Source organism: Zalophus californianus, chromosome 2, assembly GCF_009762305.2.
Source record: "Zalophus californianus isolate mZalCal1 chromosome 2, mZalCal1.pri.v2, whole genome shotgun sequence".
Lineage (NCBI taxonomy): Eukaryota > Metazoa > Chordata > Mammalia > Carnivora > Otariidae > Zalophus > Zalophus californianus.
Genome location: NC_045596.1, coordinates 123,168,409 through 123,181,795, shown reverse-complemented (window position 1 = coordinate 123,181,795; position 13,387 = coordinate 123,168,409). Strand labels below are relative to the sequence as shown.

The 13,387-nt window shown below is 40.8% G+C and overlaps 1 long non-coding RNA gene across 2 annotated transcripts in view; it reads left to right on the top strand.

Moving 5' to 3' along the window:
- The window catches only part of LOC113924365, a 93,626-nt gene that overhangs the window by 69,278 nt on the left and 10,961 nt on the right, over positions 1–13,387 (top strand). For both annotated transcript variants that reach the window (XR_003520647.1, XR_003520646.1), the window contains exon 3: positions 7,771–7,898. This is a non-coding gene — a long non-coding RNA (uncharacterized LOC113924365). The remainder of the gene's footprint in view (positions 1–7,770; positions 7,899–13,387) is intronic.

Sequence of the window (13,387 nt, the reverse complement as noted above, 5' to 3'; positions counted from 1 at the left end):
AATGTGAAAGTGAGCACTATTAATAATTACACCGGGACCACAAGCATAAACTGGAACAGTCTTGGTCAAACTGGGAAATATGTTCACCCCCAGCAAAGCTCTTCTTCATTAGATCCCCCTTGCTTGAGGGATGCATGTCAAATTCTTCAGAAAGGCACCCAGCCCTATATGAGTTGGACCCAAGCTGCCTCTCACAGAACCCCATGCTCCATTGTACACTGGGGCAGCATGGAACTGCATTTAGAGCCACCCACTCCTGCAAGCTACACTCAACCCTGTGCTGGCTTCTAGGACTTCGTCCATGCTGCCCTCCAGCCGGAATAAGCTCTCTCTCCCACAGAGAGAGCTTTAAGATTTTAAAGATCCCCACTTTAAGATTTTAAAATTTTCCTTCATGAAGTCTTGCATGCCCTCCTGTGCAACCCTGTGCTATCATGTGCTTATTTTTATTGTCATCTACCATATTGTTTATATTTACCTATTTAGTTCTTGATCTCTTCACTAGAGTATGAGTTCTTCCAGGGAGTGAGAGCTGCCTTTGTCTGCTTCTGACACACTATCAGGCACTTAGATATTTGGGGACTGAATGAGTGAAATGAGCGAATAATACACTTCTGATCCACCTTCTTAAAAACCCAGAGTCTTCAGATGGTAGAATGACTTATTCTTAGCCAGAAATTCAGTGTATCTGCCTGGAACATCTTTTTTACTTTTTCTTTTGGTCTTAATGATATCATTAATGTAAAACATGGTAGTTAGATTAAATAATTATTTTGAGATGATGGGTTTTGGAAGCATTGTCATTTGAGACTTAGTTCTGAAGATCAATTCTTTCTCATATATCTGTGTTCTTTACTGGTTTCATTTTTTTCTGAAACCCCTTCAGACAGGGTAACTCAGGGCTGGAGTTTTGAGTTTTAGTTATTTATTTATTTTTTCTCTTGACATCTGGCAGTTGGTGTTGCAATCTGCTACCAAGAAATTGAGTTAGCTATGTATAGATATGTGGACACTGCCTGGATTCAGAAGCAGGCTTACTGATTCTAGAATTGCTTATGGAAGATGTGAAGACAGGAAGGGAATTATAAGAATGATAGAAATAAGTTCTATCAGTTTATAGTAGAGGAATATTGCCAGATTGCCCAGTTTTTAATTTTATTACTCAAAGGGAATTTAGAATTCTTCTGATTTGATAGAGTACACAGCCTCTAGAAAGGGAAACAACCTAAATATCTGTCAGTAAGGTGCTAGCTAATAAATTACAGAAAATCCATACAGAGGACTAGAATGTAGCCATTAAAATTAATAAGCTAGACCTATAAGTGCTGACATGGAAATAGGTACAAAATATATTAAATGAATAAATATAGGATAATTTGTAAGGTATGCCACTATTTTTTGTTAAAAATAAGTAAGAATGACAAGCTAGAAACATTCAACTGTTTGAATTATTTTCTTAAAGGATTTTGTTTATTTATTTGAGAGAGAGAATGCAGAGTGAAAGAAAGAGAGCATAAGCAGGGGTGGTGGTGATGGGGGCTGGGGTAGGGGTAGAGCCAGAGGGAGAGGAAGAAGCAGGCTCCCTGTTGAGCAGGGACTCCCATGTGGGGCTCGATTCCAGGATCATGACCTGAGCCGATGGCAGATGCTTAACCAACTGAGCCACTAGGCACCCCTGAATTATTTTTTTCTTTTCATTTTTAAGTAACTATGGAGTCTCATGCAGTTGTAAGAAATAAGAGAGAGAGAGAGAGAGAGAGAGACCCCCATATGCCCCTTCACCCAGTTTTTCCCAAGGGTAACATTTTGTATAATTATAGTACAATATTGCAACCATGAACTTGACCTCAATATAATTCATTGACCTTATTCAGATCAAACTATTTTTTTTAAAGACTTTATTTATTTATTTGACAGAGAGAGCGAGCGAGCACAAGCAGGGGAGTGGCAGGTAGAGGGAAAGGGAGATGCAGGCTCCCCACTGAGCAGGGAGCCCAAAGTGGGGCTTGATCTCAGGACCCTGGGATCATGACCTGAGCCAAAGGCAGACACTTAACCAACTGAGCCACCCAGGCACCCCAGATCAGACTATTTTAAATTAATTTTTATTTTTATGAAAACTATACATATACATGTTAAAAATTTAGTACTAAAGACTTATTACTTTTGAGGACTAGAAGACTTAGGCTCCAATTATCTACTGCTATATAACAAACGACTCCAATATGTGATTGGTTAAACCAACAATAATTTTATTAAGTCTCAAGATTTTGTAGATCAGGAATTCAAGCAGGGCTTGGCTGGGTGATTTTTCTGTTCCATGTACCATTAACTGGATGTATTCAACTGGTGTCTGATCTGGTCTGGTGACTCAAAGACAGCTTCGTTCATACGTCTGCTATCTTGGAGAGATGGCTATAAGGTTGGGCTCAGCTGGTTATCTCTCTCCTAAAGGCCTCTCCATGTGGTCTCTCAAGGGAGGTGGTTGGTCTTCTTACATGTTGGTTCAGGGATTCATGAGACCACAGTGGAAGCTTCTAATCCTCTAAAAAGCTAGGACTGGAAATGGCAGAGTGTCCTGCCCACTGGGACATTATTGGTAAGCAGTTATAGGTCAACCCAAATTCATTCATGGGGAGGAGAAATAGACCCTTCTGTGGGAAGAGTGTCGAAGAATTTGTGGCCATCTTTGATCCACCATAGCTAATAATGAAAAGAGGAAGCCCCTTGCCTTTACCTCACCTGATACCTGTTCCCCAGAGGCTACCACTTTCAACTTTTAGCTTGTTTTTACTGGTATTTAACTCCATCTCTTTGAACAATGTGCTTACACTGTCATTTCCCTGGATTTAACCATTTTACACGTTATTTTTTGGCTTCTTTTCAGGGTAAATGAAGTCTTACCCCAATCTCTCTCTCTCCTTCTCTCTCTCTCTCTCTCTCTCTCTCTCTCTCACACACACACACACACACACACACACACACACTTTCCCTTCTCTGATTACCGCACTAGAGCAATGTCACAATTTGAACAGTTTTAGATAATTCACTAATTCTCATTATTCCCCTGCAGATAAGCTCTTCTTTCTCAAGCTTTCTGTCCTCCTATTTCTATTTGCACTGGTTGCTCTAGGCCTGCTGCTGTTCTTTATTATTCTGGGAAATTTCTTTGCCTCTCTCCTGTGTTAGAGCCTTCTGTTTTACTGGATCCTACCTTTTTTTCTTTTTTGGTTAACTACCTTATTTTACTTGAGTCAATCTCTTTTGTCCCCAAAACTCATCTTGGGTTTGTCTTTTCTTTTTGGCATTTGTAGAAGTCATTTGTCTTATTTGGGAATAGGAGAAAAGTAGCAGTGAATGTTTGGGCAACGTTCTCAAGCATGGAAAACAAAGCTCTCTCTTCCCTTCTATGGGTGGGCGATCTGGTAATCTATTTCTGGAGAAAGGTCTTCCTGCTTTTGAGGAAAAGGAACCAATGCTATGGGACCCTGGTTTAATGGATAATCTTGGCTCCACCTATTAGCTCTTAACAGCCACAGTATTAGAAAAAGAGAAAAGATAACTTTTTTTGGTAGTGGCAACAGGAGAAGAGGGACATAGGTTTAATTGGGAGAGGTTGAGGATGGGAGCAGTAGTGTGTATGGGAATGCAGAGATGAACACAAGGGCAAGGAGAGAAGGGTCACTTCCAGAGAAGTTCAAAGTCACACCACTGATGGTCCGGGTATTTACGGGGAATTTTGTATTACTGTCTTCAAGTGTCCTGCTAATAAATCATATAGTCACTGTGGGTATGGAAGCAATACCCACCTAAGTTTCCTTTCCTTGGCTCTACAGCAAATAGAGAAAGCTACTCTCTTACTTGTACCCTACCTTTGCCTCCAGGACAACTATAAGACCGAAGGAATCCTCGGATACCTAGTGCGGAAGTTTGTGAGTTGAACTGAGCATGCTTGAGCATCTGAAACTAGAACAAGAGAAGTGGACACTTAAGCTATACACAACAGTAGGGTCAAAATTGAAATAATCTGAAGTGTGTATTTCTGTAACATGTTCCTTTGGAGCTACTTAAAATCCTGGTGATTGCAGAAAATCATTATTTAAAGCTTATTATTAGAAGGTAATGTCATCTATTCTAGTTTATAGTTTCATTTTTATGGTTGTCTGTGTTTAAGCAATTTGAAATTCATAAGATAAGCCCCACCAGAGTTGTTTCTCTTCTGAAGAGTCTTCCTTCTTTTTCCTTATGCCCAAGATGGCATCTAGGTGCAAGGAGGAGCTTATTTATCCTCATAGTTTTGGAAAAGGGTTCCTTGACCAAGTAATATCATTCTCTGCTTTTCTGTTGATCACCAGTTGGGATACATACTCACCTCTACAGTGAGTGACTTTTGTCCTTACTGCATCCACTGCTGAAATGTCCAGTCTTGTCCTCCATTGGCTCTCTGTCCTACCCTGTCTAGCCTATGGCCTTTGGTGTCATCTCACTTTTCTCTATAGTAACTCAAAGGCAAGCTCTCTGGCTCTTGACTCTTGGCTCCCGGAGCAAGTATAGGAACACCTATATCTTTTCCACATTGCATGGGAAAGTATGGGAGGCGTGAGGATAGCTAATACAATTCTCCCTGTCTAACAACTCATGCTTATTTCTCAGTAGCTGCAGACCCGCATGTTGATTTAGGTCAGCAGACGCTCTGTGAGATGGTCTGCTAATGTGTTCCAATCAGAAACTGCAACATACAAGCCTTTTTCTACACAGGGCATAATTTACCAGTCTGAGGCTTACCTGATTTCTGTTTCCACAATCAACCCTTTAACTGGCTAAATCTTAAGGGTATGGGGTGTGAGCTCTGAAACCCAAGGGAACCTAGGTGGGATATGCATATTGTTCCTTCTTAAGCTTTCCCACTGCTCAGTAGAAGAACATGTATTTTTCCTAATCTGGTGGAATCTTCTCTCATCATTTTTTCACTGGGGACTTTTGTTTTAGGTGGTATCTGCCATTCCCTTCCCTTGGGTGATTAAGCCTTAGTGGTGGAAGGAACTTTAAGGAAAAATAATTCTGGATTACTGAAAAGGAAAATGTTCTGGGAAGCAGTGATTTCTCTCATTACCTCTTTGAAAATGATTTTTCTCATTACTTCTTTTAAAACCACTCTATAGGTCCAGTGCTCTACTGGTTCTGTTGAAATTTTGGGCCAATCTCATACTTTTTTGGGTCACTCTTCAATAGTTATAAAGCCGTTTCTTCACAAGAACAGTCTCATATCAACAATAAAAATGTGCAGGCCAGTATAATAATCAAAGCCTCATATGCTTATCTAATTGTCATATAGGTTTTGGCTCAAAACTCATCTCCCAGAAAAAACTTTCTTTGACCATCCTGTATTAAAAGTAGCCTCAAGGTAACTTCCTAGCCATTTTTTCTTTCATATCACCTGATGTAATTAATTTAACATATACATATTTAGGGCTAACTATATGCCATCCAGAATTATCCCAGGCACTGGAGATATTACAAAAAATGAGATAGACCAGGTCCTATCTAGTAGGAGGGGGGCAGACAGTAGACAAATAAACTTAAGTGAGTAAAAAAATATCACTTAGTGACGTGTGCTGTGCGGAGAATTAAAACAGAATGATATGGTAGAATGACTGGGTGACTAATTTACATTGTATGATCAGGAAAGTCCTCTCCGAGGAGGTGACATTTAAGCTGAAATCAGAATAACAACCTTTTATTTGTTGCATACTGTGTAATCAACAGAGGCAAGAGCTTGTAAGATTGTACGTCATGCAGCATAATTCCTAGATGAGAGTACTCGAGCGTAACCACACAACATTCCCTGGAGTACTGGGGCAACCTGGTGGAATGCTGTGTGATCCCAAGCATGGTCAGAAATTCTACCGTTATTTTTCCTGAATCAATTCACAGTTCAGTAGTACATTAAGTTCCCATGACCCTTCTACTTTTTGATTGAAGGAGATTCTGGATGCTGGGCTGATGACAAAAGTGGATGACTGTACCGATTAACCAAGCCCAAGGAGTTGTGCAATTTTTAACGCAATTGCTGAGTATCTGCAGATGATGTAGCATCTGAGAAACAGAGGGTCAACATGGAAGAAGTAAGGAACTCAGGCTCCCTTCTGCCCAATGAACTTTAGGCCTAGGTATATTTGGGAATGGAGCACTCAGTGGAAGGGGAAGAGTTGGAAAACAGTCTACCATTTTATAGATTCTCTATGGACACACAGAGGAAGGGAAGCATGTTGGACGGCTTCAGGGCTTACTCTCCACCAGCTACCCTGACTGATAGATTTGGAACAGTGTGAAAGACTCTTTAATGTGGAACAGCTATGAGATTGGGAGATGTTTATAAAATAAAGGCTTTAAAGCATAGTTATGTAGATAGTATGCATGTCCAGCTTATTGGAAATTTATTTTCCCTGATAGGTTCCATAAGAAAACGTGAACATGTAATGAAATGATTTTGGTTTTTCTTGTGTATTTATTGTATAACTGTGATGATTAATTTTATGTGTCGATTTTATTTTCACTTTTCTGGGCTAAGAGATGCTCAGCTGATAAAACATTTTTTCTGGGTGTGTGGATGAGAATGTCTCTGAGGAGACTAGTATTTGAATGAACAAAGTCTTCTCTGAGTTCCTCTAGCTAGGAGCTGACCAAAGTGAGGAGTTCGTCATACAGGTGCACTTGGTATCTTTCCAGGTTGTTCTTGTAAGGTATGATTTAAAAATGACACTCTTCTACCTATAGTACAAACAGGCTCTGCTCTTGTCCATAAGCCTAAAACATAGACAAATGACAGTCATAGGTTGGAAGATATATAGTGTAGCCTTGTTTGCAGTAGCAAAGGACTGAATAAATGTAAGATAATAGGAAATCACATGCCTGAAGAAATAGATGCTATTGATTGATCAGTAAGGAAGAATCTTCCTCCCTCCATCCCTTCCTTGCATTTCTTCTTTCCTCCCTCCCTTCCTTCCCTCTTCCTTCCTTTGTCTTTGATTTGCATATAGTTGACATACAAAGTGTTTTAGTTTCAAATCTTTCCTTCTATTAAAGGCTGCCATATCTGATTCCTCTCATCTTCTCTGGGAGTTTGATCCATCAATTACCTTCTTTTTTTCACCCACCCACGATCTCTTCCTTCCCCTGGCCTCAATTCTTCCATCTTAAAAATGCTGAGGTGGTTTTTCTCTTAAAGAAACAAAAGGCTTTCCTTTGACCCTGCTGTTTTGTCAAGCTGCCATCCTAGTTCTCTGGGGCTCTCATTGCCCAACCCTTTGAAAGAGTGGTCTGTGCTTGCTACCTGCACTTTCCAACCCCTGGCTGACTAATTGCGTTACCTCTCTCATTGAGCTTCATAAATGACTGACCCTTTCATTTGGCAGACCCTTGGGAGAGGCATGTTCTCCTAAGGGTAAGTATTGTCACATTCCATTAGAAGTAATGTTGCATGCACAGAAAACCTTAGAGCTTGCAGTGGAGCTCCTAGAGTGGTCTGTGTGAGCATCCAACAGAAAACATGCTCCTTTATAACAGATGGGAACAACGTTGAGGGTGAGGAAGTTTGGATTTCCAATTAGTAAAGAGATCTCATACATCTAAGATGCCCCAGATAGAGAAATCAAAAGAGTAGTTTCACATATGAGCCCCAGTTCAGTATGCTGAAGAGTCTAATATGTTCATTGTCGGAATTTGCCAGTCACATTCGCAGTGAAATAAAAATATGCTCTCTTTGGTCAGGTTCCTCCAGAAGCAGTCCTTGAGCTAAGGATTTGGGCATAAGTGGTTTGTTAATGCCCAGCCCCAGAAGAAGAAACCAGTAAGGGAGTAGAAGAAGCAGACTGGGGAGACGGAAGAACCTAAGAGAGGTGAGCTTTCAGGTGAAGTTGCAGACTCAGCCCCATCTCCTGGGGTGCTGGATGTTAGCCCCACCTGAGGCATGAGAGCTGGACTTTTGTCCTCTCACACCAGTAAGTCATTGTCCGCAGGTCATTGTGGGGGTCGTAGGTGGACATAAAATTTCCAGTCACTTAGTCTTCTCCTTATAAGCTAGGGGGCTCCCATGTCCAAGGGCAGGTGCAAACAGTAGCAAAAACCATGAAGCTAGGGATGGGTGAACAGAGTCGGTACAAGGGATCCAGAAGGATCTGGACAGGTCTCCAACAGCATCTGTACGTATGCCTAAAGGTGTACACACCCCCAATGTGACAGCGCCAGTGTACAGTGGTATAGCTGCAAGGCACCCAGAGCCCTGAAATAATAATGGCTCCACCCAGACCTGGTGGGGACAGTCTGGCAGTACATAAGGACAGTAACTGTGCAAAACCCCTGTGACCCAGCAGCAATCCTACTCCTCTATAATTGTCCGGGGGAAATGACACAAGTCTCCATGAAGACTTGTATGGAGATGTACAGTGGAGCCTTGTTTGTGGTAGCAAAGGACTAGATACAATAAATGTAAGATATATATGTAAATATAATATATTTAAATATATCATACATTCTATTTAAAGTCTCATGTATAAAGATTCCCCCCCCTTGACTACATGGATCATTCATTAATTATTGTTTTATTCTAGAAGGGCTTTAAATACATTACAGATCTATTTTGTATACGATTTTTAGAATTTGAAGAGCAAAAATTCTTTTGAAAGAAAGTATTAAAAATTGAAGAATTAGCTAAGCTAAAAATGTGAAAAGGCAGCAGAAATCAGGAGCAGCAGGATATATGGACGATATCCTCAAAGATGAAGAAAGGAAATGGTACCGCTGTTCTCCCTTCCCCTTTCTAAAGCCATGTGGGGTTTTCTTCAGGAAGTCACCCTTCCCCCATCCCACCCCCAGTTGGCCCTGTTTGGCCTAAACTGATCAGCAGAAATCCATCCCTCCCAACAAGGTCTTCATGGCAAGTGAAGAGCAGTGATCCAGGCCTAACCCCATTAGGCTTCATAAAATAGAGAAAAGACCGGATCAAAGAGATCAGTTTTGCATTAGGCACAAATGTACACGTGAAAAGCCTAAAAGGGCCCATGTGTTCCCTTCACCTGATCACATTTAGTAGATTTTCTCATTTCAAGATATTTAAAAAACCTAAGCATTTAACTGCAGTGACTCTCAATGGTCACACTTTGAGAGAAAAAAAGAGCTAAGAGAAATGGCTTTATTTTGTAAAAACTTGCGTAAGTGGAGTGAGTCAGGGCTGTGTCCTGTAGGTGCCGGGGCCTTTGATTTGGCTGGTCATATGATACTTTGCAGTCTGGGCAGTGCGCATTACTGTCTCCCATCTGGGATAACACCAAATAAACAGTTGTACCTATCATCAAAGAATCCAGTTCAAATAAAAGATGGTCAGTTCCATGTAGATAAATTAGGAAAGAGGACTGTGGTTTAAGGCCAGAAAGGAAAAATTTGTGGATTACTCTATTCCCTCAGGAGATTCCATGACTCTTCTTATTATAGCTAGGTTTGGCAATGCCGTTCCTAATTTATTACCTCCCAGGAAGAAACAAGGAAATCTACTGAATAATACTGATGCCAAAAGCTTGGGAAACCGTGAGATATTAGGACTTCTGGCTTCATCAAATCAAAAGTGATCCATGCTAGTTTGCTTCAGGGGGAAAGCCTAGCTTTGCAGTTATAATGTTATTCTTGGTTCTTGATTATTCCCTAGTTCTAAGAACTGTGTCTTCTCCTTTCAGTTTTAGAAACAAAAAAGTCAGAGTGTCGGTGCTGACCAAATATAGACAAACCAGTGTCTGTAAAGCCAGTCTCTAAAAAATATAAAGAGACAAACATATAGACATAAAGAGACAAACCAGTCTCTAAAAGACATAAAGCCTCTGAATTTAAGCAATAAGGAAAAAGTACTTAGAGGAAAGTGTGACAGAAGCTTCTCCAAATGTAAGATTTATTAAAAAAACAAACAGAAACATGGGGCGGTTTTCAATATGAAGACCCCACTGGAATTTCAGAGACAACTGCATATGGTGGACTTGTGTTTTGATTTAACTTTGCTTATTTGAGGTATGGAGAAAAATCAATCAATAGAGTGCTCTACTAGATTCTGTTATAAATGAAGGAATCGTAGTCTCAGAATTTCAGGCCTGGAGAGGTTTGGGAATAATGGTAGTGCATTTTCTTCATTCCACACCTATATATTGTTTAACACTATATTATGGACTAGTAATACTATTAAAAATAATGATAGAGATAATAGACTAGCAAAAGATTCATATTTGTCTTGGCTCCTTCCTGGACTTAATCTCCAGTTTGTTTTATTACCTTAATAATTTTAAATGCACCGATATTAGGTTTATTTTTGAATGGAGAATAACATGTATTTACAGGCTTAAAAAAGCTCATAATGTACAGACAATAGTCTATTGCTTTTTATTATGCCATTCTCCTGGCAGTGATACATTTTTACATTAAAATAAGAATCATAGAAGCAAGAACCCTCACACTTTTGTTCACTAATTTGTTTGTTCACTGTCACCAGCTGAAGTTTAAAGAATTTTGACTACTTTGTCTTCGTGCCTTTACTGGCCCTGATGCTGACATCTACTGAGTTATCACTAAGGACTTTAGTGCATTTATTTATTTATACATCTGGTTTCATATTCCCGGCAACTCGCACAGCGTAATAATGGAGGGTGTTCACTACATTTGTATTGGGTGAAAAGATAAATCAAGGGGGAGAATGAAGGAGGGAAGAAAAGTTAGAGCATAGGGGATTTTTAGGGCAGTGAAACTATTCTGAATGATCCTATCATGGTGGATAACTGTCACTACACATTTATCAAAATCCATGCAATGTACAATATAGTGGACCCCATTGTAAACTATTTAATAATATTGTATCAATATTGGCTCATCAAGTATACCACGCTAACACAAAATGAAATAATAGGGAGAACGCTTTGTTTTTTAAGATTTTATTTATTTGAGAGAGAAAGAGAGAGATACCACGCGTGAGCGAGCACAAGCTGGGGGAGCAGCAGGCTCTCGCTAAGCAGGGAACCCGATGTGATGCAGGGCTCGATCCCAGGACCCTGAGATAATGACCTGAGCTGAAGGCAGATGCTTAACCGACTGACCCACCCGGGAGCCCTTGGAAAACTCTCTGGAGGGAAAGGGGAAAAGAGGGCAAGTGGGAATTTTCTGTACTTTCCAATCCGCTCTAAAACTCTAAAAAACATAAAGCCTCTGAATTTAAGCAATAAGAAAAAACAAATCAAGATAATTTACATATTTTTTTAAAGCTTTTATTTATTTGAGAGAGAGAGAATGAGAGATAGAGAGCACGAGAGGGAAGAGGGTCAGAGGGAGAAGCAGACTCCCCGCTGAGCAGGGAGCCCGATGTGGGACTTGATCCCGGGACTCCAGGATCATGACCTGAGCCGAAGGCAGTCGCCCAACCAACTGAGCCACCCAGGCGCCCCAAATCAAGATAATTTAGATGAGATGTTCTTAGAATGTATGTGTCGTAAGCAACAAAAACCCAAATGTAATTAGCATAGTCACAAAGGTAAATATGTTGGTTTGCTTACTCAAGCCATGGGAATGCATCAGGGAAAACTGGCACCAGGAACTTCTATGCCCTCTTCCATCTTTGTAACACTCTAGGCTGACTTTCCTCATAATGCCCAAGGCATGGTGGCCAGCAGCTCCCAGGCTCATGACCTACTAGGTGTGCCACAGTGGGAAAGGGCTCTTTCCTACTTTAGTTGTTACTGGAAAATTCCCCAGGGGATGCTGGTCAAGTTAGCTTGGAAATGTGAATACCTTTAGACCATTTATGGGGGTCAAGAGACAGGCTCCAATTAGGATATAATGTTTACAAGGCTGGAAACAAGTAGGCATGATAGGAGCCTATTGTAGTTTTTCTGGCAAGAGGCGTTGGTGGCTCAGAAAAGGGAGGTAGAGGCAGAGAGAGAGAAGTGGTCAAATTAGGAATGAATATATATGTATATTATATATATATATTTAAGGTTTTATTTATTTATTTGAGAGAGAGAGTGAGAGAAAGCACAAGCTGGGCTGGCGGGGGGGAGAGGCAGAGGGAGAGGGAGAAGCAGACTCCCCGTTGAGCAGGCCCCCGAGATCATGACCTGAGCTGAAGGCAGCCACTTAACCGACTGAGCCACCCAGGTGCCCCAAAAATATATTTTGAAGATAGGGCTGTCAGCATGTATTGAGGCATTGAGTGTAAGATATCAGAGAAAGAATGGGCAATGACTTCAAGGTTTTTATCCTGACAGCTCAAAGGATGGAGCTGTCTTTAACAAAGCTGTGACGGTTAACGTTATATGTCAACTTGACTGGGCCAAGAGACACCCAGAAAGCTAGTAAGATAATTACTTCTGGGTATGCCTGTGAGGGTATTTCCAGAAGAGATTAACATTTGAATCAGGAGGCTGAGTAAAGCAAATCTGCTCTCACCAGTGTGGGCAGGCATCATCCATCTGTAGAGGGCCTGCAAAGAACAAAAAGGGCAGAGGAAGGGTGAATTCTCTGTCTTTTCTTGACATGGAACATCCATCTTCTCCTGCCCTTGGACTTCGGTGCTCCTGGTTTCTGGGCCTTTGGACTCTGGGACCTCTACCAGCAGGCTGCTCCATGGTTCCCAGGACTAGGCCTCAGACTGGGAGTTATACCATCGGCTCCCCTGTCTTCTTCAGGCCTTTGGACTTGGACTGAATTATATCACTGGCTTTCTTGGTTCTCCAGCTTGTAGATGGCAGATCATGGCATATTTCAGCCTCCGTAAAATTATGTGAGCCAATTCCCATAATGAATTTCCTCTTCTATCTATCTATCTATCTATCTATCTATTTATCTATCTATCTATCTATCTATCTATCTATCTATCTATCTATCTATCTATCTATCTATCTATCTATATGTCCTATTGCTTCTGTTTCTCTGGAGAACCCTGACTAATACATGAGCAGAGGAATATTAGGGCAGCACAGATTAGAGAGCTATGAGTAGCTTAGTTTTACATATAGTATGTCTGTTAGCCATTCAAGTGAAAATGTCAAATAAGTACTTGGATATATGTGATCTCCTCATCCAGGTATCCACCTGATGCACTGTTTATTGTCCAACTCCCTCCTCTAGAATGCCAGCTCCATGAGAGCAGGAACTCTGCCTGTTTTGTTCACCACTATGTCCCCAATACCTAGAAGAATGACCGGGGTAAAGTAGATCCTTAGTAAAATATACTGGAAAGGTGAATGAAGGACTGGATGAAAGAGTTAAGTGTTCTGTATGACAAAGTAGGTTGCAAATAGGATATAGTTAGGAAATATCTGTTTGAAAGTAAAATTGCTTGCTGGGCTATTACTAGGGAGAT